The 26,641-nt window shown below is 47.6% G+C and overlaps 1 protein-coding gene across 2 annotated transcripts in view; it reads left to right on the top strand.

Annotated features, from left to right (window-relative positions):
- The first annotated feature begins 610 nt into the window (after nucleotides 1-610).
- The window catches only part of CXCL9 (C-X-C motif chemokine ligand 9), a 49,261-nt gene continuing 23,230 nt past the window's right edge, over nucleotides 611-26,641 (top strand). For both annotated transcript variants that reach the window (XR_011026624.1, XM_068271114.1), the window contains exon 1: nucleotides 611-1,119. The gene's annotated coding sequence lies outside the window, so the exon portion shown is untranslated. The remainder of the gene's footprint in view (nucleotides 1,120-26,641) is intronic.

The raw sequence follows: 26,641 nt of genomic DNA, 5'->3' as shown, positions 1-26,641 counted from the left end.
CAGATGTTCTTAGAACCCTGAAGAGTGTATCCAGATATGACATAAAGAGGGAATTCAGACTTTTGTTTTACCTTATGCAGTTGGTAGAGAGGAAGATGTGTAAAAGCTTCGGGAAATAAATTAACCAAACGTCACAAATTAATATGGGGGGGGGGGGGGATTGGGGGTAGGTTAATGGGTTACTGATACTATAGGAGCAGTATGAGATTTGATTGCTGATAAAACCATTAGACTACCATTCTGACAATCAGGTCTTGCCGCACCTTAGAATTTATTTTTAGTCTTGCATAATAATGATTCAAATTACCTTTCAGTATTGCTATGTCTTTTAGAATGTTATTGTGCAATATTAAACTTTCTGCTTGTCTGTCCAATTACAAGAAAACATAAAAATAAGTGAAAGTGAAACTCTAGTTTCCTGGAAATCACAGTTGTGAGAGTAATTATATCTCCCCTTCATGGATCTCTGTGCTACAGGCGTGTGAAACTGCTCCCGAAAAGAAAACAACTGTGTGGCCTTAGGAAACAGAATGCTTCTTTTGTCTAACCTACACACTAGCGCACGGAAGGGGTGGTTCCGAGTGTCTGGAACCCTCCCCCGAGCCAGGGGCGTAGCTTGGTGGGGGCATTGTTTTGTTATCTCCTCTCTCTGCCTGAGAGTCTGGTGTCAGCGAGCGCACGTCATTACATGCTGCACGCAGCTTACATGCAGCAGGGATGAGGTCACAGGAGCCCCGGGAAGTCTGAGTCAGGCCTGGCTGGAATAGATCACGCTGAGTGCTGATGATCGGACTGGCACGAATATACAGGTGCCTGATTGGTGGAGAGCCGACTCCCATGTCTCCCCGAGTGTCTCTCTCTTTCCTGTTCCGCCCCCCTATACACATGCTGCCTCTTCTCTCATTGCCCTAGCATGGAGTAGCTGTCACATGCTGCCTGGCTAGCGCGGGTGGCTTGAATACAGCAGCATATGAAGCAGCCAGCCAGAACGGGACAGACAGTCTCTGCTCACATGCCAGGCATTCCTTAGTGTGAGCCGCTCTGTTGTGTCGTTTCCTCCTCCGGAGATTCATTCACCTCTCTTCAGCTCAGCTTTCTTCATTAACTCCTTCACTGCTGGTAAGGAGTTAAGATATTTGCACTGACTCACTTTGTGTTTATGGTGGGGGCAGGAGTGTTACTGGGGGGGGGGGAGTTAGGGGATTACTGTTACTGGGAGCATTACTGTTGTTGGGTGGGGGGGAGATTACTGGGGGGGGGGGGGGTGGAATTACTGTAGCTTAGAGGGTCTCATGGTCCCTAACATACTGTACTTGTGTGATAAAATGCTAAATGCTGGAAGAAGCCTGCAGGGACAGGGGTCAGACAGTCAGGAATGGAATCACAGAATGTATGTATGTCATATACACATACTGTACATACATTCCCTTATGCTTACTGACCCTGTCTCTGATCCTTCAGGCTTAAAGCTTTTAGCATTTTATCACACATTCAGCAAGTCATTATCCCAGTATCTGGGGGGGGGGGGGGGGGGAGGAAGCTCTATACAGTGGCTGGATAGAGTACTGGTTGAGGACTCTGCCTCTAACATAGGAGACCTGGGGACATATACCTATCTAAGCTATACTGGGGCATATACCTATCTAAGCTATACTGGGGCATATACCTATCTAAACTATACTGGGGCATATACCTATCTAAGCTATACTGGGGGCATATACCTATCTAACCTATACTGGGGCCATATTCCTATCTAAGCTATACTGGGGGACATATACCTATCTGATCTATACTGGGGACATAGACCTATCTAATCTATACTGGGGACATAGACCTATCTGATCTATACTGGGGACATAGACCTATCTGATCTATACTGGGGACATAGACCTATCTGATCTATACTGGGGACATAGACTATCTGATCTATACTGGGGACATAGACCTATCTGATCTATACTGGGGACATAGACCTATCTGATCTATACTGGGGACATAGACCTATCTGATCTATACTGGGGACATAGACCTATCTAATGTATACTGGGGACATAGACCTATCTAATGTATACTGGGGACATAGACCTATCTAATGTATACTGGGGACATAGACCTATCTAATGTATACTGGGGACATAGACCTATCTAATGTATACTGGGGACATAGACCTATCTAATGTATACTGGGGACATAGACCTATCTAAGCTATACTGGGGGCATAGACCTATCTAACCTATACTGGGGCATATACCTATCTAACCTATACTGGGGGCATATACCTATCTAACCTATACTGGGGGCATATACCTATCTAACCTATACTGGGGGACATATACCTATCTAATCTATACTGGGGGGAGTGCAATTTAGCTTAGAAACTGCTCGTATTTGGCTCCACCCACACCATGTTTTGGCCACGCCCACACGCCGCTATCAGGAACCCCCCCCCTGGAAATCCTGGATTTGCCCCTGCTACATTTATACAGTTGAAAACTATGCAGAAGATGCAGATGTTTTCTTTGGGCTGTGTACACACCGTGATATTTAACCTCAATAGTTTCAAACATTCCTAAAATGCCCTAGGCTGAATATCTCTTGCTTATTTTACAACAAATAAGTAAAATTAAATGTTGCAATGTTGAACAGTGTAATTGTATGGGTTTGTACACACAGAGCAATAATCAGTCCCAATCAACAAATGCATTTTTCTAAATTATCAGCATTTTGCTGCTTGCTGATTGGAAACAACAAAGAAATTATGTTTTTCTCAGTTAATAATGACCACATGTCTTGGTTAATATCGAATGATCCTGCACATCATACATGTAATAAAGGGGCTTTAAAAATAGGGTGCAGGGAATTGCCGCTAGTAGAATATCGGTAAATTCTCCAATATTCTGCTACTTTCTTCCAATAGTAAAGGCACTCATGCTTGAGACTGAAACCTTTCTAGGCACTTATATGGACCTGAGAATTTGAAAGCCTGTGAAATGCGTTGTCTACTGTGCATGAATAAAACATACCTTTCCCATTATTTTTTGGTTTGTCCTTCTGAGAAGAATACGTTACACTTCTCACTCCGTATTATAGTTTACAGTTAAGAATCATCAATGGCGCCACCACCAATGTCTTTTAGTATAGTCCACACCATTAGTGGGTAATAGCCATGGGGACCTTGCAGTCCTCACAACTATAAACAGGAGAGCTACCAACCAGCATTTGCACCGACAGACCTGGGACACCGAACAAGAATTCCCAGCTACAGGCTCAGACAGTGGAAGCAAGTTTTTGCCAACCACCTTTGTGAGTATATTACTTATATACCTTATATAGCAATGTAATCTTCTGAAGAGAAAGGAAGAAGTGTGAAATGGGGAGGGGGTTGATAGTAGAGAATCTAACTGATTAAACTATATTTCTTTTCTGAAAAGATTATCAAACATCCTAGCTTAGACGGGTGATATGAAGGCAGAGCAGCATTGTGATTATAAGGGGAAGAAACATAGAGATCAAAGGTGGGGATGGTACGCTGATGCTTCCTTTTTGTCAGCGATGATATGTAATCAATAACCATGGTCCAAAACAAAATAAATGTGTTAAGTCATGGTTGGGTGAATTTCATCTGGAATAGCTTAAAGGATATGTTAGTCCTTATTCAAATCTAAAAATGACCCCTTGTGTGTGTGTGGGGAGATGCGAGGCTCGGCATCTGCCTTGTGGCCCATACTCATGAGCTACAAATGTAGCTAGTCGCTAGCACACGGGAGCATGTGCGCGACAGATCGGCGACAGCTCGTCGCCGGGTCCCTCTGCATACACACTGCGGAAGAGGGATTAGTGGTGCGACGGAAGCTGTCGCCGACGTTCCTACCCCCCCGCCGGAAACTCAGTGCACTGCCTGTTGGTTGCTGTCGCTAGTCCGCATACACACGCGGACTAGCGACAATTGCGGCGAAGTTGCGGCGGCAATCGCCTGGCGACAGCAGCGACGAGCGACGGTTCGGGGCGTGCGCGCCATACTCATGGGCGACCTGTCGCCACAACACGCGCGTGCCGCGTGATTGCGGCGACAATTGTAGCCCGTTAGTATGGGGCTTTATAGTTCGCCCGCTATGTCTCCAGTTGTCCTCGTCCTAGTCGCAATGGTCAGTGACCTTTTCCATGGACATACTGTGGTAACTGGTAGGGCAGCAGGGGTTAGTGTAGTGAAGTGCAGTGTAGTTGGTGGGATGCAGGGATTAGTATAGTGCAGTGTAATTGTTCGGGCATCATGAGTTAGTGTAGTGTATTTGGTGGGGCAGAAGGGGCAGCAGAGATTAGTGTAGCTGGGCAGTGCAGCTTAGATAGCTTGTGGGGGGGTCCACAAGATGGCGCCCCTGCACCATTGATGCATTAGGTTTAGTATATTTTTTCCCCTGATTTTTGTCCTCTAAACCTAGGTGCATCTTATAGCCAGGAGTGTCTTAACTACTTACTGCACCAGGAGCAATATAATCACGTCCTGGGAAACTTCATTTGAAGTCCCAGGGCCGCAAAGGTTAGTCAATTGAGAGCGCACGCTACCGTTACCACCGGTTAGTGGGGAGATGAATAAATGGGAATGCAGTTAATTCATTAATTAATCTAAGTCCCCAAGTGTCAGGCTCTGCCTCTGCCGGTGACATCTCTGTGAATATGATTCATGAACTTCCTCTCTTCACCAGCAGAGGTCAGTATAAACTCATTGTGAATCATGTTATTTCTCTGCCTGCCACCAGAGGGCATACTCTTCCAGAACTTGTTCTCCTCTATAGACTATTGTTGGGAGGAGATTTGGATGATCACCTAATGTCTCTGCACAAGGATAAATTGTATCTGTTACCTGGCCCTTGTATCTTGTGTCCTGTTATCCGGTGTTCTTGATTACCTGTGTATGACCTCTACTACTTGCTCTCGACAATTCTTTGCCTAGCAACTACATTGTTTGGTTTGATCTCCTGGTTAATGTTTTGCTTGCATGACTGCCCGTTAGCTTGCTCCTTGTGTACTGCGAATTATCTTCTGTATATATTTGTAAAATCCACTGTGTATATTTAAACCAGGTCCTGGGGTCTGTGTGTACACAATTTATATATATATATATATATATATATATATATATATATATATATATATATATATATATATATGTGTGTGTGTGTGTGTGTGTGTGTGTGTGTATATATAATATGCAAATTTTTTTGAGAAGATCCTGTATATATATAGATATATATAGATATATATATATATAGATATATATATATATATATATATACAGGATCTTCTCAAAAAAATTTGCATATTGTGATAAAGCTCATTATTTTCTGTAATGTACTGATAAACATTAGACTTTCATATATTTTAGATTCAAATACACACAACTGAAGTAGTTCAAGCCTTTTATTGTTTTAATATTGATGATTTTGGCGTACTTCTCATGAAAACCCAAATTTCCTATCTCAAAAAATTAGCATATTTCATCCGACCAATAAAAGAAAAATGTTTTTAAAACAAAAAAAGTCAACCTTCAAACAGTAGCGTCGTGACGGGGATGCGGGGGGTGCGACCCGCACCAGGTGGGGTGACCCCAGCCGCCCTAGAGGGCAGGGCCAGATTTACCATTAAATAAACTAGGCACGTGCCTACAGGTTTGTGAGAGGCGGGCATTATTTCCGTCCTCCCTCCCTCCCTTCATACCAGCAGCATTGAAGGAGGAGTCCCGGATCTAGAAAAGCGGCGGCGGCTGCCTGTCACGATTACTATTAGGCATCCTCCAGTTCTTCTGCAGCAGCGAGCGGTTCCAGGATGTCACCCAGCAGTGCCCCCTGCGTCCTCTCCATGGATACAGCGCCTGACTCTGCGTGTACCCATGGAGAGGACGCAGGGGGCGCTACTGGGTGACGTCATGCCATGGAGCCGCTCGCTGCTGCAAAAGGAATAGATGCCGCTAATAGTAATCCTGACAGCCTGCCGCCGCTCTTCTAGATGCGGGTCTCCTCCGCTGCTGCTGCTGGTATGAAGGGAGGGAGGGAGGGTCTCCTCCGCCACAAGAGTCCTTCTTCTGCCCCCTGAGTCCCCCACAGCCATTCGGGATATTTAGGGGAAGAAGGAGTAATGGGACAGCTACCTATCTATCCTATACTGGGGGGGCACCTACCTAATCTAACCTATACTGGGGGCAGCTACCTATCTATCCTATACCGGGGGGCACCTACCTAATCTAACCTATACTGGGGGGCAGCTACCTATCTAACCTATACTGGGGGGCAGCTACCTATCTAACCTATACTGGGGGGCAGCTACCTATCTAACCTATACTGGGGGGGCACCTACCTATCTAACCTTTGCTGGGGGGCATCTACCTAATCTAACCTTTACTGGGGGGCAGCTACCTATCTAACCTATACTGGGGGGCAGCTACCTATCTAATCTTTGCTGAGGGGCATCTTCCTAATCTAACCTATACTGGGGGCTGCTACCTATCTAGCCTATACTGGGGGGCAGCTACCTATCTAACCTATACTGGGGGGCAGCTACCTATCTAACCTATACTGGGGGGGCACCTACCTATCTAACCTTTGCTGGGGGGCATCTACCTAATCTAACCTTTACTGGGGGGCAGCTACCTATCTAACCTATACTGGGGGGCAGCTACCTATCTAATCTTTGCTGAGGGGCATCTTCCTAATCTAACCTATACTGGGGGCAGCTACCTATCTAACCTATACTGGGGGGCAGCTACCTATCTAACGTATACTGGGGGGCAGCTACCTATCTAACCTATAATGGGGAGCACCTATCTAATCTAACCTATACTGGGGGGCACCTACCTAATCTAATTTATACTGGGGGTAACCTACCTAGTCTAACCTATACTGGGGGGCAGCTACCTATCTAACCTATACTGGGGGGCACCTACCTAATCTAATTTATACTGGGGGACACCTACCTAATCTAACCTATACTGGGGGGCAGCTACCTAATCTAACCTATACTAGGGGGGGGGGGGCAGCTACCTATCTAACCTATACTGGGGGGCAGCTACCTATCTAACATATACTGGGGGGCAGCTACCTATCTAACCTATAATGGGGGGCACCTACCTAATCTAACCTATACTGGGGGGCACCTACCTAATCTAATTTATACTGGGGGGCACCTACCTAATCTAACCTATACTGGGGGGCAGCTACCTATCTAACCTATACTGGGGGGCAGCTCCCTATCTAACCTATACTGGGGGGCACCTACCTATCTAACCTATAACAGGGGGCAGCTACCTATCTAACCTACACTGGAGGCGCCTACCAAGCTAACCTATACTGGGGGCAGCTACCTATGTAATCTATACTGGGGCACCAACCTATCTCACCTGTATTGGGGGCACCTACCTACCTAGCTAGCCTATACTGGTGGCAACTATACTGGCTACCTATATTGGAGGCGCCTACCTAACTAACCTATACTGGGGGCACCTACCTATCTAACCTATGCTGGGGGCAACTATTCTGGCTACCTATATTAGCACACTGCCTTACTATTACAGTTACCCCCACCCATGTGATGTCATGTTCACCCCCATTTTTTTGCTGCTGCGCGCTTCACTTTTTTTTGGGGGGGGGGTCGGTAAATTATCCGCACCGGGTGTTAAACACCCTAGCTATGCCACTGCCTTCAAATAATTATGTTAAGTTATGCACTCAATACTTAGTCGGGAATCCTTTTGCAGAAATGACTGCTTCAATGCGGCATGGCATGGAGGCAATCAGCCTGTGGCACTGCTCAGGTGTTATGGAGGCCCAGAATGCTTCGATAGCGGCCTTAAGCTCATCCAGAGTGTTGGGTCTTGCGTCTCTCAACTTTCTCTTCACAATATCCCACAGATTCTCTATGGGGTTCAGGTCAGGAGAGTTGGCAGGCCAATTGAGCACAGTAATACCATGGTCAGTAAACCATTTACCAGTGGTTTTGGCACTGTGAGCATGTGCCAGGTCATGCTGAAAAATGAAATCTTCATCTCCATAAAGCTTTTCAGCAGATAGAAGCATGAAGTGCTCCAAAATCTCCTGATAGCTAGCTGCATTGACCCTGCCCTTGATAAAACACAGTGGACCAACACCAGCAGCTGACATGGACATATTATTGCCATTGCTGTGCATGATATTTATTATTGCATATTATTACCATTGCTGTGCATGAGATTTATTATTGCATATTATTGCCATTGCTGTGCATGAGATTTATTATTGCATATTATTGCCATTGCTGTGCATGAGATTTATCATTGCATATTGCCATTGCTGTGCATGAAATTTATCATTGAATATTATTACCATTGCTGTGCATGAGATTAATGTACATTGCTGGTCACATTCCTTTTTGTTCTTGGTGAATAAACTCTCATTATTACTTTATGCCTTGTCTCAGTATTTCAGTCATTTCCTGAATGGTGACATTTTCCATTTGGTTTCAGGTCTTGTGCATTGCTCACAAAAGTGCTTGTGAAGTGCAATGCACAGTTGGAACGCAAGCCTTACACCGAGTCAATAAACCCCACCATCTATTAGATGCTTGTGTCATAGTATCTTCCAGGTGTTACACTGCCACGTATTTCTTCCTTACGTATGTGAATGGGAAATAATAACTAAAGACATCTTCTGTGGCTAAATAGTAAAACTACATCACAACACATTTTATTTACTTACACTTACATCTAAAATTAACTATTTCCCTCCCACACTCCCCCATAGTACCCAAACATTTTTTTTATGTATAAAAAAAATACATAAAAAGTTGCCTTAGGTTCTGAACTTTTGTAATATTTACGTGAAGAGGGTATAATATAATACTGTTGTTTTTTAATTTGCGGGCTTATAAATTGTGATGGACGCAAAACTGAAAAAAAATGCACCTTTATTTCCAAATAAAATATTAGCGCAATACATTGCACTAGGAAAAAATGTTAAACGTTGCAATAACCGGGACAAATGGGCAAATAAAATGTGTGGGTTTTATCCACAGTAGAACGTTTTATTTGAACACTATAATTTTTTCTTATTATTCCAATTAAAATGTGTTTAGAATAAAATAAATCTTAGCATAATGTACCTCCCAAAGTAAGCCTAATTGGTGGCAAAAAAACCAAGACATAGATCATGTCGTTGTGATTAGTTGGGATTAAGTTATTGGTCAAAGAAAGGGAGGAGCGCTAACAGGTAAAATTGCTCTGTCCTAAAGGGGAAAACCCCCTCAGTGGTCAAGTGGTTGAGGTCCGGAAAATACAATATTTGTTTTTCAAAACTGACAACAAGGAAAGCAGAGTAATGGTAACTGTATGTACTCCTCAAACGTTTTGCAACCACAACCATATACCAATATATTCAATCGCCAGCGGTTTATACGCGTGCATGAAAAAAGGGCGCCGTGAAAAAAGGGCTCGACTTATTAACAAATTTGGCGCCAGGTATTAACGAAATTTGATAACGAGAACCATCGTTGTCAAGCTTTATTAACGATATTTACTGTTGCAAAAAACAAACAAGATATAATAACGAATAAATATTAACGGTAAATGTCATTGCATTATTTATCAATACTGCTTAACCCAACCCTACCCTCACACAGAACCCTTCCCTGGTAATGCCTAAAATTAACCATTCCCCTACTGGCGCCTAACACTAACCCCCCCTGGTGGTGCCTAACCCTAACCCCCCTTCCTCCTGGTGGTGCCTAACTCTAACCACCACCCCTAGTGTTGACTAAAACTAACCGCCGCCTAGGTGGTGCCTAACCCTAACCACTCCCCCTGGTGGTGCCTAACCCTAACCACTCCCTCTGCAGAAACACCCTTTTACATATATTAACAGCTTAACGACCGCCTAACGCCGATAGGCGATGGCTGGTCGTAAGTGGATTTACATGTCAGTTCATGGAGGGTGTCTCCGTGAACAGCCTGCGAGCCTCCGATCGCGGCTCGCAGGCGAAATGTAAACACGCGGAGAACAAATCCCCTGTGTTTACATCCCAGTGCTGTAAAGGAGATCGGCGATTGGCCGGGGATCGCCGCTGTCTGATAGGCTGAAGCCTATCAGAGGCGGTACAGGACGGATCGCCGTCCTGTACCGCCCATACAGAGGAGGAAAACAGGGGAATGAGTAGGGATGATCGGAACGAACAAATTCCGTTCCACCGGAATTTGCGGATTCCGCCAGGTCTAAATTCTGTCACTATGAAAATTCCGCCGGATTTTTACGAAATTCAGCGGAATTCCGGATTCCGACTGAAAAATTTAAATAATCGCAAATGGAACCTTGTTTATGCTATATGGTAGCCCATTGACCTTATACACTGTTCCCTTTGTCCTTTTCTCCCTCCTTCCGGAGGTAGGAGGGTCTCGTCTTCCAGGGAATTTTAGAATTTCAAAAGCCAGCTTACATACCTTGGCCGGGAATTGAACCCAGGTCGAGTGCTCAGTAGGTAGCTCTCTTCACCACTATACCACCACCAACACTACATGCTGAAGCCAGCCTAGCATGTACCATTATGATATATCAAAGAGAAAAATGAGCTTGCTTATGGATTTGTAGGATTTTAAAAGCCAACTCACATATATTGGCCAGGCCCAGGATGTAGCATTATAGTGTGTTGTGTTGGTGGTATAATGGTTAGGATAGCAGCCTACCATGCGGTAGGCCTGGGTTCAAATCCTGGGCCTGGCCAATATATGTGAGTTGGCTTTTAAAATCCTACAAATCCATAAGCAAGCTCATTTTTCTCTTTGATATATCATAATAGTACATGCTAGGCTGGCTTCAGCATGTAGTGTTGGTGGTGGTATAGTGGTGAAGAGAGCTACCTACCGAGCACTAGACCTTTGTTCAATTCCCGGCCAAGACCTGGGTTCAATTCCCGGCCAAGGTATGTAAGCTGGCTTTTGAAATTCTACAATTCCCTGGAAGACGAGACCCTCCTCCTTTCGGGAGGATAACTACCGGGAGGAGGTAGTCAGGGAGGAGGAGGGGAAGGAGTCTACTGAGTAGAAAGACTTCTTATTAGGCAGAAATCAGTTAGGGGGGAAAAAATTTGAATTCCGTAAAATTCTGCAGAAATCCGTTTTGTTCCGCGGAATTCCGAAAAATGGCTATAGCAATTCCGTTCCATTGCTTCGGAACCGGAATCACCGAATGGAATTTTTCCGCGGAATGCAGCGACCATCCCTAGGAAGGAGAGGGAGGGGGAATAGCGCTGCGGAGGGGGGCTTTGAGAAGCCCCCCCGCTACCCACCCACAGGCGGCGGCGATCAGACCCCCCCCCCAGCAGGACATCCCCCTAGTGGGGAAAAAAGGTGGGAAGTCTGATCTTTTACACGATCTGTGCTGTGGGCTGCAGAGCCTGCGCAGCATAGATAACAGAAAAACCACACGGTCCTTAAGTGGTTAACAATAATACCTTTGAAAACGTAAAATCTGTACTTATTAACAAAATAATATGACAAAAACTATAACGTTGTAAACTTCTAAAACGATAACTACCTCAAAAACTATAATGTTCTAATGTTATTAACAAAATTTTTCGTGGCGCCCTTTTTTCAGCTTTTTTCGCCGTATTAACGATAATTGCATTAAAGTCTATTCATCTAGTCTTTTCGTCCACCCTCAACCGGCACCCTTTTTTCCTGCTACCATTTATACACTGTACACAAGAGAACACAAGAGAAACAGCACATCCTCAGCCCATGAGACACAACCTCAGTAGAAGGAAAGTGTGAAAGACGCAGAGATCCCAGCAGTGGAAACCCTCACAGATTTGGGCAAGGTGAGAGTACTGCCCCACTACACCACCGAACTGCTCCACTACACCACTGAGATGCCCTACTACACCGCCGTGCTGCCCCACTACACCACTGAGATGCCCCACTACGCCAGCATGATGTCCCACTACACCACCGCGCTGCCCCACTACACCACCGCGCTGCCCCACTACACCACCGTGCTGCCCCAGTACACCACCGTGCTGCCCACTACACCACCGTGCTGCCCCACTACACCACCGTGCTGCCCCACTGCGCCACCGTGCTGACCCGCTACACCACCGTGCTGCCCCCCTACACCACCGTGCTATCCCACTATGCCACCGTGCTGACCCGCTACACCACCGTGCTGACCCGCTACACCACCGTGCTGCCCCACTACACCACCGTGCCGCCCCACTACACCACCGTGCCGCCCCACTATGCCACCGTGCTGACCCGCTACACCACCGTGCTGCCCAAGTACACGACCGTGCTGCCCCACTACACCACCGTGCTGCCCCACTACACCACTGTGCTGCCCCACTACGCCACCATGCTGACCCGCTACACCACCATGTGCTGCCCCAGTACACCACCGTGCTGCCCCACTACACCACCGTGCTGCCCCACTACACCACCGCGCTGCCCCACTAAGGGCAGTTTCTAGGCTAAATTTCACCCAGTTCGAGAGTCAAAAAATTCGTCCCCCCCCCCAAATATCAAAGCTGCTAAGTGAAATCATGTCAAAAGGCTTCTTGAAACCAACTCACCATTTTTATTTTATTTTTAATTTTTTTTACTCTGCGTCTGACCGCCAGCCCAGGGAAAAAAGAGCGACCCCTCCGCCCCCTAGCCAGGGAGTCACAGTCAGACCATGGTGGTTTGACTGTCAGAACACCATGGTCTGACTTTGACTCCCTGGCTGTGGGTGGTAGGGGGGTGCTCTTTTTGCCCTGGGCTGGTGGTCAGAGCCCACCATGGTCTGACTGTGACTCCCTGGCTGGGGATGGCGGGGTACTCTTTTTGCCTTGGGCTGGTTGGTGGTCAGACTCTGACCACCATCCCAGGGCAAAAAGAGTGCCCCCCTACCCCCAGCCAGGGAGTCATACTGTTAGCCCATCACCATGGTGGGTTCTGACCACCAGCCCAGGTCAAAAAGAGTGCCCCCCTCCCCTTCCTCCAGCATGCACGTCAGAAAGAGAGAGGCAGTGCAGTACATTGACTGCCTGCCTTACTGCCTACTTACCATGAGGTCCATCTCATGGCAGGTGGAACTGGAAGAAGGCGCCAGGCCAGGATCGGTGGGGGTCCGGGCGGGGGACCATGGAGGTGCTAGCGGGCAGTGGCAGCAAGGGCCAAGGCACACACTAGCAGCAGTGGCAGCGAGGAGCCCGAGTCCAACTGGCCAAAAAGACTCCACCTTCTGGGGCTGGGCTCCACCGCACACTGTTGCTGCACACAGGGGTGAGCCTGGGGTGCCTGGCACCTGGGTGCAAGATTTTCTCTGGCGCCTATGGGAGTGGTTAAATTAACCGCGCCCAACCACATAACCACACCCATGTCCTGCCTAATCACACCCACACCTTCCACCTCTTTAAGCATGCATGTGATACCCCATTCCTACCCCTCTTCCATGGGCTTGCTCCTGGCTGGCTTTGGCTGCCTGCCCGTCTGCTAGTCTCTGGACTGACTCAGGTTGAGAGGCTCTGCGAGTGCGATGCAGTCACACACTGCGTATTTATGGCTGCCTGCGGCCACCCTACTCTCGCTTGCTGTCGTCGGCTCCTCCCCCCGCCAAGCCCAAGCGTGAGGTGGGCTGCCTGTATCTTTCCCGTTGCGCCGCGCAGCCTGTCAGTGTTGCCAACCTTTCACGTTATTGTTTACTGACAAATACCTAAAAATTTACTGACAAAAGATTATTTTTACTGACAAAATTTCCCCACTAAATGCACATAAGAGACAGCGTTTCACCAGTAAATGCACGTAATGACAGACAGCTTTTCACCAGTAAATGCACATAATAAGAGACCGCTTTTCACCAGTAAATGCACATAATAAGAGACCGCTTTTCACCAGTAAATGCACATAATAAGAGACCGCTTTTCACCAGTAAATGCACATAATAAGAGACCGCTTTTCACCAGTAAATGCACATAATAAGAGACCGCTTTTCACCAGTAAATGCACATAATAAGAGACCGCTTTTCACCAGTAAATGCACATAATAAGAGACAGTTTTTCACCAGTAAATGCACATAATAAGAGAACGCTTTTCACCAGTAAATGCACATAATAAGAGACTGCTTTTCACCAGTAAATGCACATAATAAGAGGCAGATTTTCACCAGTAAATGCACAAAATGACAAACAGCCAGTGTCCCCAGTACATGTAGCCAGCCTGGACCCCCTTTAGGCAGTGAGTGACAGGGAGCCCCTTTAGGCAGTGAGTGACAGGGAGCCCCTTTAGGCAGTGAGTGACAGGGAGCCCCTTTAGGCAGTGAGTGACAGGGAGCCCCTTTAGGCAGTGAGTGACAGGGAGCCCCTTTAGGCAGTGAGTGACAGGGAGCCCCTTTAGCTAGTGAGTGACAGGGAGTCCCTTTAGGAAGTGAGTGACAGGGAGTCCCTTTAGGAAGTGAGTGACAGGGAGTCCCTTTAGGAAGTGAGTGACAGGGAGACCCTTTAGGCAGTGAGTGACAGGGAGACCCTTTAGGCAGTGAGTGACAGGGAGCCCCTTTAGGAAGTGAGTGACAGGGAGCCCTTTTAGGAAGTGAGTGACAGGGAGCCCCTTTAGGAAGTGAGTGACAGGGAGCCCCTTTAGGAAGTGAGTGACAGGGAGCCCCTTTAGGAAGTGAGTGACAGGGAGCCCCTTTAGGAAGTGAGTGACAGGGAGCCCCTTTAGGCAGTGAGTGACAGGAAGCCCCTTTAGGAAGTGAGTGACAGGGAGCCCCTTTAGGAAGTGAGTGACAGGGAGTACCTTTAGGAAGTGAGTGACAGGGAGTCCCTTTAGGAAGTGAGTGACAGGGAGCCCGTTTGAGCAGTGAGTGACAGGGAGCCCCTTTAGGCAGTGGGTGACAGGGAGCCCCCCAGCCGCCGCCGCCACCACCGCCGCCGCTCCCCCCTCACCTTGCAGACCTCAGGATCAGCGGCGACCCGACCAGTACTACTAAGTGATGTCACTTCCGCATATCAGTGCGGACGCTGGGTCCTAGCGCCCGCACGATTGGTCACCGCCTGATAAAGGTCTGAGTAAGGCGCCAGGAACGAAGGAGGGAGGGAGGGAGAGAGAGGGGGGAGCAGCGGCGGCGGCCACAGGGACGGCCTGGCGCCCCCCAATCTGTCACTCTGATCGGCGCCCAGTTTAGCAGAACCGGCTGAACGGGGCAAGAAATGGCCCTGCTGAGGGGGGAGCACGGAGGGCGGCCAAGGAGAGGGAGGGAGAGGTCGGGCTGCCCTCCCTGCGGCTCCGGCTCCCCCCTCCATTATAGCGCCCCCCTCCCAACAGCGCCCCAGGTGGCGGCACGGCCCTAAAAACGGGCATGGCCCCACTACACCACCATGCTGCCCCAGTACACAACCATGCTGCCCCAGTACACCACCGTGCTGCCCCACTACGCCACCGTGCTGCCCCAGTATACCACCGTGCTGCCCCACTACACCACCGTGCTGCCCCACTACGCCACCGTGCTGACCCACTACGCCACCGTGCTGACCCGCTACGCCACCGTGCTGCCCCACTACACCACCGTGCTGACCCGCTACGCCACCGTGCTGCCCCACTACACCACCGCGCTGCCTAACTACACCACCGTGCTGCCCCACTACACCACCGTGCTGCCCCACTACACCACCGCGCTGCCCCACTACACCACCGTGCTGCCCCACTACACCACCGTGCTGCCCCAGTACACCACCGTGCTGCCAACTACACCACCGTGCTGCCCCACTACGCCACCGTGCTGCCCCACTACACCACCGAGCTGCCCCACAACACCACTGAGATGCCCCACTACGCCACCATGCTGACCCGCTACACCATCGTGCTGCCCCACTACACCACCGTGCTGCCCCACTACGCCAGCATGCTGTCCCACTACACCACCGTGCTGCCCCACTACACCACCGAGCTGCCCACTACACCACCGTGCTGCCCCACTACACCACCGCACTGCCCCACTACACCACCGTGCTGCCCCACTACACCACCGTGCTGCCCCAGTACACCACCGTGCTGCCCACTACACCACCGTGCTGCCCCACTACGCCACCGTGCTGCCCCACTACACCAGTATGCTGTCCCACTACACCACCGTGCTGTCCCACTACACCACCGTGCTGCCCCGCTACACCACCGTGCTGCCCCACTACACCACCACGCTGCTCCACATTACGCCAGCATGCTGTCCCACTACACCACCGTGCTGCCCCACTACACCACCGTGCTGCCCCGCTACACCACCGTGCTGCCCCGCTACACCACCGTGCTGACCCGCTACACCACCGTGCTGCCCCAGTACACCACCGTGCTGCCCACTACACCACCGTGCTGCCCCACTACACCACCGTGCTGCCCCGCTACACCACCGTGCTGACCCGCTACACCACCGTGCTGCCCCAGTACACCACCGTGCTGCCCCGCTACACCACCGTGCTGCCCCGCTACACCACCGTGCTGACCCGCTACACCACCGTGCTGCCCCAGTACACCACCGTGCTGCCCACTACACCACCGTGCTGCCCCACTACACCACCGCACTGCCCCACTACACCACCGTGCTGCCCCACTACACCACCGTGCTGCCCCAGTACACCACCGTGCTGCCCACTACACCACCGTGCTGCCCCACTACGCCACCGTGCTGCCCCACTACACCAGTATGCTGTCCCACTACACCACCGTGCTGTCCCACTACACCACCGTGCTGCCCCGCTACACCACCGTGCTGCCCCACTACACCACCACGCTGCTCCACATTACGCCAGCATGCTGTCCCACTACACCACCGTGCTGCCCCACTACACCACCGTGCTGCCCCGCTACACCACCGTGCTGCCCCGCTACACCACCGTGCTGACCCGCTACACCACCGTGCTGACCCACTACACCACCGTGCTGCCCCGCTACACCACCGTGCTGCCTCGCTACACCACCGTGCTGCCCCGCTACACCACCGTGCTGACCCGCTACACCACCGTGCTGACCCGCTACACCACCGTGCTGCCCCGCTACACCACCGTGCTGCACCGCTACACCACCGTGCTGACCCGCTACACCACCGTGCTGACCCAGTACACCACCGTGCTGCCCACTACACCACCGTGCTGCCCCACTACACCACCGTGCTGCCCCACTACACCAGTATGCTGTCCCACTACACCACCGTGCTGCCCCGCTACACCACCGTGCTGCCCCACTACACCACCACGCTGCTCCACATTACGCCAGCATGCTGTCCCACTACACCACCGTGCTGACCCGCTACACCACCGTGCTGACCCACTACACCACCGTGCTGCCCCGCTACACCACCGTGCTGCCTCGCTACACCACCGTGCTGCCCCGCTACACCACCGTGCTGACCCGCTACACCACCGTGCTGACCCACTACACCACCGTGCTGCCCCGCTACACCACCGTGCTGCACCACTACACCACCGTGCTGACCCGCTACACCACCGTGCTGACCCACTACACCACCGTGCTGCCCCACTACACTACCGTGCTGCCACACTACGCCACCGTGCTGCCCCAGGTTTACTTGAAGTAAATTGTATAACAAAAGTACAACTTTCTATTAAAGTGGATCTGATCTTGTGCACAAGACAGAAGGAAAACATAGAGAAATTCACCCTGGATGTATTTAGAGAGTTTAGCCTGTCTAATTCCCCCTCGTCGGTGACTAATCTTAAGTGTAATTTGATCTCTCAGCTGTGTCAGCTGGTTGCCTTGGCAGAGTAGCTAAATGGTAAGCACAGGATGTTAACCCTATGTCTGCTTCCATGAAAGCAGGAAGTGGACACATTGCAGATTTATTGCAAGATTGGTATCAGCTGTAATAAAGAAATGTTCAGGTTATTGTGATGTTCCTTATCTTTTAGAGCAGAGAGGAATTCTGAGTTCAGAGTAACTGCACTGATGGGTCACCAATTTTCTTTCAACCTCACACAACAGTAGAGCTAAAAAAAAAAACACCCCCCTTATGGTCCATGCAAATAAATCTGTTCCTCCTGCAATGAATGTCAATTAACGTTGTTATTCCTTCCAAAAATAATAGGACATTTAACATCTGTAAAGTAAAATGTTTCATCATTAGAATGTGTTCATTGAAAAGAGAAGCTGAATATAGGATCATGGCTGATTTATTAGAAAACCATACATTTTCCACTACGTGAAACTTGTTATTCCCCGGCGATATACACTTCCTGTACTGTCCTGAGTTGTTGTAAAAATAAGTTAAAGGAAATGAACTTGGTGTTATCCAGTGCTTTATTATTCATTATACTGTATATTCAGAAGTCTGTAAAAACACAGTAACATTACCATTGTATGTTGCTCTTGTAAGATATATAATTCAAACAATTCACTAAAAAAGAGATCACTTTAATGTAGCTGCAGATGAAGAAGAACAGCTTTTGTCTAAAAACATAAATGAAAGTTCAGTTACAGTACAGTTTCAGTACAGCTCACCAACAAAGCTAAACCTCATATCCCAGGTCTGGCACATGCATGTCCTCCAACATGAACACTGGATAAAGCGATACCGAGCCGAAGCTCTGTATAAAACTCAGATACTCACCTGAATAGAGGGAAGCCTCAGGATCCTATTGAGGCTTCCCCAGTGGTCCAATGTCCCCTGTCACTGAGCGTGGCCCCTCTCAACATCGGGCCGCGCAGCTCCTCTTCTTGCAGCGTGGCTGCGCAGTAGACACGCGAGCAAGGCTGCACATGCACATAAGCACTGAGCTACTGCTCTGCGATGCTGCAAGAAAAGGAGCTGCATGGCCCCGATATGATTGGTGGCAATGCCTTGTTGCTAATCTTCTGGGGCCAAGCTCAGCCATGGGAGACATCAGAGCACCGAGGGAAGCCTCAATAGGATCCTGAGGCTTCCCTCTCTTTAGATAAGGATCTCAGTTTGTGCCCGAGCTGGATCCACGCTTGTCTATCAGTTTTCAGTGTCGGTTTATCTGCATGAATTGTCTGATAGTTTTGCATTGCTGTCAATTGTTTTTCTGCATATGAAAAACACATTCATATGTGAACTAGCCCATTGATTAACATTGGTCCTCAGTTTTACTTCGCAGAAAATGCGCAGGAAAACTGACAAGTGTAACCAGATCCTAATTTCAGTGCAGCATGTCACCCCAGCTGCCAGATCGATAGGCATTGCCAGCTTTGGTGGGCAGGAAGCACTGGGCAGATTAGGGTTACTTTGAGAGTTTAGTTAGGGTTAGGCAAAATGTTTGAATATACTTATCATTAGCAATAGTCCATGTGATGGGTTATTGTTTGACAATGTTCATAAGGTTAGGGTTGATTTCGTTTTCGGATTTGCTAATTAAAAAAAGTGCAAGGTTAGGCATAGGCCCACCAAGGCAGAGCTTATTGGAGTGTTAAGTCTAGTTTTAGGAACAGATGAGAAGTTTAGTGTTTCGTATGAGTAAATTGTGAAGGTTAGCGCTGAGTTAGGCCTGGGGTTGGAAAAATCAATCAGGTAGTACCGAGATCAATATATCAAGAACTGGGGAAGCAGAGGAGGGGGGCCTGAGGGACGGAGGGAAGGAAGAGGTCAGGGCCATTCCTACCTACCAGTACCCCCCCCCCCTCATCTTCACGTATCTAGAGGCTGCTCCCCCAGTAATTATGCTACTGAATAATTAATGATTTATAATTACAAATCCATAGATGTGTATTATTAATTTTTGAACACATTACCTGCCTGGAAGGGCTTGTAATAACATAATTGTATGTTATTGTGAGATATCGCTTGGCTTGACTGAACAGTAGTTAAAAGTAAACTCCTCTCACTAGCCCATCATTACCTACATGAGGTATCCAAGGAAGGGGCTGGGAGGTAACATCAGTCTGAGTGCAGGCAGGGGATTTCTTATGCAGGGGATGAAACCCATACTTTACTGGCAGCTTCATACTTTATGCACATACAGTATCTCTAAGTCATGTGACTTACTTTCCAAAGGAAATATACTGTATCTCTTGAACAGCTGCATCAAATATGAAAGTTGTGTGAGTAATGGCATAGTCTTCTATTCATCTTAACTACTTAAAGGGAAGGTTCAGGGAGGGGATTAAAAAAATAAAAATAAATTTCCACTTACCTGGGGCTTCCTCCAGCCCGTGGCAGGCAGGAGGTGCCCTCGCCGCCGCTCCGCAGGCTCCCGGTGGTCTCCGGTGCCCGACCCGACCTGGCCAGGCCGGCTGCCAGGTCGGGCTCTTCTGCGCTCCATTTCCTGGGACTTCTGCGTCCCACGCCGGCGCGCTGACGTCATCAGACGTCCGCCGGGCTGTACTGCGCATGGTCCTTAAGGGGGCAGAGACCGCTGGTACTTAAGTAGTTAACTAACAACAACAAATACTACAGGGTAAACTGGGGCTTTAGAGATTTCCTCTAAACTTTGAATCTATTATAATTTGGGGAACACAAAACAAAAATATTTCATATGAAGTGGGCAAACACTGTTGCCATTCACAAATTCAGTATGATATTATCATTTACTCTCTGTGTTCCTATTTGTTAAAATTCAGCTCTATTGACTAGGGTATTTCCTGTGGTCAAACACTGTTATCATTCACAATAGGTATGAAGGCAACAACAAAGTTGTTTCATGAATTCATATGTCACAAAGGAGTTCTGTGTCACAACTGTACAGTATGATTACAATGTCAGTCCGCACACTGATGATAATAAAATATTGAGCGGATGCTGAAGAGTTGAATCACTCATTGGCTTTTTACATGATTGTTGAATCCCTTTTGGAGAATCTGATCTACTGAGCAGGAAGAGCATAGATGATAAAAGGTCAGTCAGTGAATGAATGAACCTTTAGTTGTGACTGACATAAACATTTAGGTCCACTTAAAACCAATGGGAACTGCTTTATAAAAAAAAGAAACCAGATACTTACGGGGGAGCCAGCACTGCACCGAGGGCAGAGGAGAGGGAAGGCTCATTAGGACCCAGAGCCTTCCCTCTCCTTAGGTAAGTAACTTACCTAAGGAGAGGGAAGGCTCGGGGTCCTAATGAGCCTTCACTCTCCTCTGCCCTCGGTGCAGTGCTGGCTCCCCCGTTCAAATCTTCGCCGCAGGGGACTTCAGAGGTCTTCGGGACCCGAGTCCTCCTGAAGACAGGCGGCTCCATACTGTACATGCGTGATTGCACGATAGAGGGCGCTCGCGCGTGCGCATTATGAAGCGGCCCATCTTCCGGAGTACTCAGGCTCTCGAAGACTTTCCGAAGTCACCTACGCTGACGGGAGGAGTAGTATTTGACCAATTTAGTCAAATACTGCTCCCAGGGACAGCGCAGCACCGGGAGAGGAGAGGGAAGGCTCATTAGGACCCAGAGTCTTCCCTCTCCTTAGGTAAGTATCTGGTTTCTTTTTTTATACAGCGGTTACCATTGGCTTTAAATCTGATCAGAAATCCGATCTGAAATCTATTGGAAATCATCTTGGTGCCGCCCCCTAAGTGTATATTTGTCCCCAGGGCCAGTGTGCTGAGTTGAATGCTCACCTGTCACACACTAGTGTTCAGCCTCAACATGAGCCCCTTTACAAGTGACACTGGCGCATGTAGTGATGTCGCTATATTTGTCAGTGTCACATGGTATAGCTGGACACCCGAGGAGGCCAGGATTTGCATTGGCTTGTGACAGACAGTAAGCCTTCAACACTGCACACAGGCACGGGGGGCCACATATGCACTTGGGGGGGGACACTGGCTGGGGTCCATCTGTCATTGCGATATCAAACACCATTACCACTGCGCACCTGATCAAGCCATTGCATCCAAGGTTGATCGAATAGCCATGTTGCAGTATCGAATCTCCTCTGGCCCAGTAAAGTTATTGAATCGAAAGGTTGATGTATGGTCAACTTACTCTTTATGTTTCATTTGTTTTATTAATTTGCTTTTTTTTGTTTAATAGTAAAAACAGGTTTTCCAAAACTGTGTTTCGTTCATTTCCACCCCCCCCCCCACCCCCCAAAGAAAAATGTATCTCCACATGTTGGTACTACAGGCAAACTTTGTAAATTCAGGAAAAATAATTTGTTTTACAGCTATGTAGTAAATAAAAGCCACACAGAGCATAATAAAGCGTTGTTATCAGTAATAATGGTCATGTCTAGGAGAACTCATGGAGAACCATGTGATTTGTTTGAACAGCTGATGGATTTGTAAAGCTCTGATTTACTGCAATCACATCCTGTTTTAGCAAATGCTATATCACCTGACCAAACTGATCACATGCTTCTCCATCATTTCTCCTAGACATGACCATCAATAGTCTACAGTAAACAAATATGGAACTTTGCTTTTCTAATATCAGAAATATAGGAAAGTCCTGTCTGCTCATAAAGTTGCATTAAACACTTGAAGATGCCTCTGTTCAGTATGAGAGCAGTTCCGAAAACTGGTCCAAGAGTTCCAGATTTATTAGGTCCCATATCTACCTTGAGCCTTTCTGAGCCTTTTGCGATTGATTAGCGTTTTTAAAACTCACTCCCATTCACTTTCATTAAAATTGTGGTAAAAATCGTGGAAAAATTGCCAGGATTTTCGCGTATGCGATCGCAAAATTGCGGCAATTTTTCTGCGATTTTTACTGCGATTTGAATGAGGGTGAACGGGAGCGATTTTAAAAATGCTAATCAATCGCAGAAAAGTGCTTTTAGTGTGAATGTGCCCTTAAAGAGAACCGGAGGTGGGTTTGAAGAATATTATCTGCATACAGAGGCTGGATCTGCCTATACAGCCCAGCCTCTGTTGCTATCCCAAACCCCCCTAAGGTCCCCCTGCACTCTGCAATCCCTCATAAATCACAGCCACGCTGCTGACAAACAGCTTGTCAGAGCTGGATGTGTTTATCTCTATAGTGTCAGTCTGCTGCTCTCCCTGCCTCCTGCAGAACTCCAGTCCCCGCCTGCATCCCTTCCCTCCCTGCTGATTGGAGGGAAGGGACGGGGGCAGGGACCGGAGCTATGCAGGAGGCGGGGGAGCAGCTGAGACTGACACTACAGATGTAAACACAGCCTCACAGCACGGCTGTGATTTATGAGGGATTGCAGAGTGCAGGGGGACCTTAGTGGGGTTTGGGATAGCAACAGAGGCTGGGCTGTATAGGCAGATCCAGCCTCTGTATGCAGATAACATTCTTTAAACACACCTCGGGTTCTCTTTAAGCCCCATTCACATTGCACGCGTTGCTGTCTGTGTTTCGGCAACGCGTGCGGGAGGCAGAAACGTGCAACATCAGAAGTGCATAGAGTGCACTGTCTGATGTTTACACTGCATGTGTTCCGGACCAGTGTGGTCCGGGAATGCATGCTGCACGCATTTTTTAACAAAACGTGTGGCTGACCCATTCAGGATAGTGAATGGGATCAGCCACGCAACGCATGCAAATGCAGAGGGCGTGCATTCGCGCGCATTGCGTTCCAATCACACGGCCATCCGCGTTTGATAATGTGAACATGGCCTTAAAGTCTGAATGAAGGTGGTATACCACTCACCCCCAGGTGAAGACAGTGCTGGAACCTGGACGCTTGATCCCAATAGAAATGTGAATAAAGGGAATGGTCCACACTATGTCCGTTGTAATGTAGAAAATCTTTATTCAGGACGTATCCAATTAGGAACACCAGCAACACAAATTAGCTATTTGTGTTGAATGCAGGGCTGGATTTACCATAAGGCACTGTAGGCACGTGCCTACAGGCGCCTGATGATGGAAAGGCGGCTCACTTCCTTCCTTATCCATGCAGAGTTCTGAGTTGCATGTAAATGAGAGGTTTCTCACTCAGTCCTGGCATTGCACTGACCAGATCTCCCTTCAGTTGGCACCTCTACATAATACTTGGGGACACCTCTGTCTACTTAATACTGATGATAGCTCTGGCTACCTAATACTAAGTTGCACCTATAGAAATCTATGACAGGCAAGGGAAGTAAGGGAGAAGTGACAGCTGGGCCAGCTTGCTGTGCGGTTCTACGGGTGTTTGTAGGTTAGTGGAGGGTAAAGTCTAGGGTGCCAAGACATCTGTGCCTATAGGCTCCTGTGATGTAACTCTGGGCCAGGTTGCTGGTGTTCTTAATTGTATATGTCTTGAATAAAGATTTGCTACATTACGATGAACATAGTGCAGACCATTCCTTGACTTCACTATTAAAGTCTATAAGAATAATTCTTGTGTTTATTTCATGTCTGTAGCAAATACAACTCCCTAATGTAACAAAATGGAAGGCCCACCTCATCTGGGGAACACGTAGCTATGTTTAAAAAGCGTGGCTCCAGGATGGTGAAGCGGAGGAGAAGTGATGGATATGCCGGCTGGTGGAAGTAATGTCAGAGGCTCAGCGTGGCTACAAAATGGTGGGCAAGGGGAAGGGGGGAAGGTGAGGTCAGAGCCGTTGGCCAGCATAGTTGCTTGTGGGTTTCTTGGTCAGAACCCCGTTGCAAGCAGTTTACAAATCAGGTATGCACTGCAGAAAATTTGCTCAACACTATGCAGTCTGTTGACTTTTATGGCAGCTGAATATCACTACTTTGTAAAGTATACTCTGTGGCAAATAGAGTGTTTGATTCGAACATCAGTGTTCTCCACTTCATCACAGCCAATTCAGTGATCTCCATAAGTTCTTAAAAAGTGGCGGATCAGTTCCGATTGCCATTTTATAAATAAGGCTAACAACATGAAAGTGCTGTAAAATAACAGTTCTCATAGAGATTATTGAAAAGTGTAAATGGGGATCAAACAGCATTATTTTAGAAAAAGAAAATTAACACCCTTTGACCCTTATTCAATCCACTTTTTCTCCTAAGTTTTCTTCTAGGTGATATGTTCATTGTTCACACCTTAGCAATGAAATGCTTTTTAAGCCATCAGCAAGCTTTTCAATTGCAGGGTACAGAAAAGTTGTTTTAAACAGAGTATGAAAAATACTGTACCTTCTAAGAGAAAACGTAGGAGAAAAGTGAGTAAGGGTCAGAGAAAATCACATTCACAATATTATAAGTAGGCCCTTCATTTTACAATAAACCTACAGAAGCAAAAGGCACACTGTAACTGATTGGGCCTGATTCACAAAGCGGTGCAAAGTGTTTGCACGCCTGTGAAAAGCCCTTTATCACTCATGCCTAAACTCAGTTTAGGCGTGATAAAATGAAATTCCCGCGCGCAAAGTTTTGCGTGTGCAATCGCCCATTGCGCCCATTAAACCCTATAGGCGCTGCGCACGGAATTGCGCAATTCTTTGCGCTCGATAACCAGCACAAAGCGGTGCTAACTCAGCGGTGCAAAGGTTATCACGCCTAATGTCTTTTAGGCGTGATAACTGAGTTATCACCGCTTTGTTAATCAGGCCCATCGTGTAGCAATTGCAAAACGCTAGAGCTTAGCGCTAGCATATTGCGCGGGTGATTTTACCGTGATTATCACGGTAAAATCACTGTACACTCTCACAATTTTTGAGCGATGACGATTAGTGCTTTTTAAGCACTGTATGACGATTGCTCTAGAATTGAGGTAAAATGATGCATGCATCGCGTTTTGCGATTGCCGCTGATTACAATTGGCAGCAATCACGACAGTGAGATCACTGCCATTAAGTTAGTATTGCGCTAGCACTTTAAAAAGCGCATCGACTATCACCCGCTAATCGAGCTAGTGTGAATGGGCCCTTAAGATTAATAAACCGACATTTGTTTCATTTTTCTATAACTAGTGCCTGTCATAGAGAACTGAAGTAAACAAAGGAAAACCTACTGTTACTTCTAAAACCCCAGGGACATTCCCTTGTGTTGAACATTTCACAACTATTTTAAGAACAGGCCTTTACTGCTTATTCATTTTAAGACCTTGTCCATCCAGCATTGATAGGTGTTCCATTTTTTTTCTGAACGTGAGTCATGCCCTTTCACATTCCAGGTAAACAGAAGAATGATGTGTGAATATCATTAATAAATCATATATACAGTATATGTAAACAGTTTCACACAGTAAAGTTTCGGTCTGTAACATTCTAGCAGAAACACACCTATCTTGTGTGATTACTCAGGTATATTGTATAAGTGGCAGCATTCTCACTCTACTACAGTGCTACAATCTCAGGACAGAACAATATTTGCCTGCAGCTTGTATGCTTTATGTGCTTACCTAGGTTTCCTCCAGATGCTGCTGTTTCCTCTCAAAGCTCAAAAACATGTTGGCAGGTTAATTGGGTTTCCCCAGAAATTTGCTCTAAACTGAGGTAGGAGCATTATGTATTTTTCATTGTGATCTGTAAAGTGCTGAAAAGAAATCTGCAATATATAATTGCATAAAAATAACATTCCCGTGAATGCCATTTTGAGCCAAAAGTTCAAAAACAGTTTGGATAGTATGTTACATTTCCCTGGCCTTTTCTTTCCATTGCAGCCATGGCAATGTGGCTTTAAAGGTGGCCACACATGATACAATAAAGTGATCTGATTTATGGCAATTCGATAAAAAAGATCAGATTTCCAGAAAGAAAACAAAAGTTATAAAAGTCGATAGGGAATGGTGGATTTTCTGATGAATTTATAATAATTTTCATTAGAACTGAGGACAAATTT

Source organism: Hyperolius riggenbachi, chromosome 1 (assembly GCF_040937935.1).
Source record: "Hyperolius riggenbachi isolate aHypRig1 chromosome 1, aHypRig1.pri, whole genome shotgun sequence".
Classification (NCBI taxonomy): domain Eukaryota; kingdom Metazoa; phylum Chordata; class Amphibia; order Anura; family Hyperoliidae; genus Hyperolius; species Hyperolius riggenbachi.
This window is presented reverse-complemented; position numbering and strand designations above follow the sequence as displayed.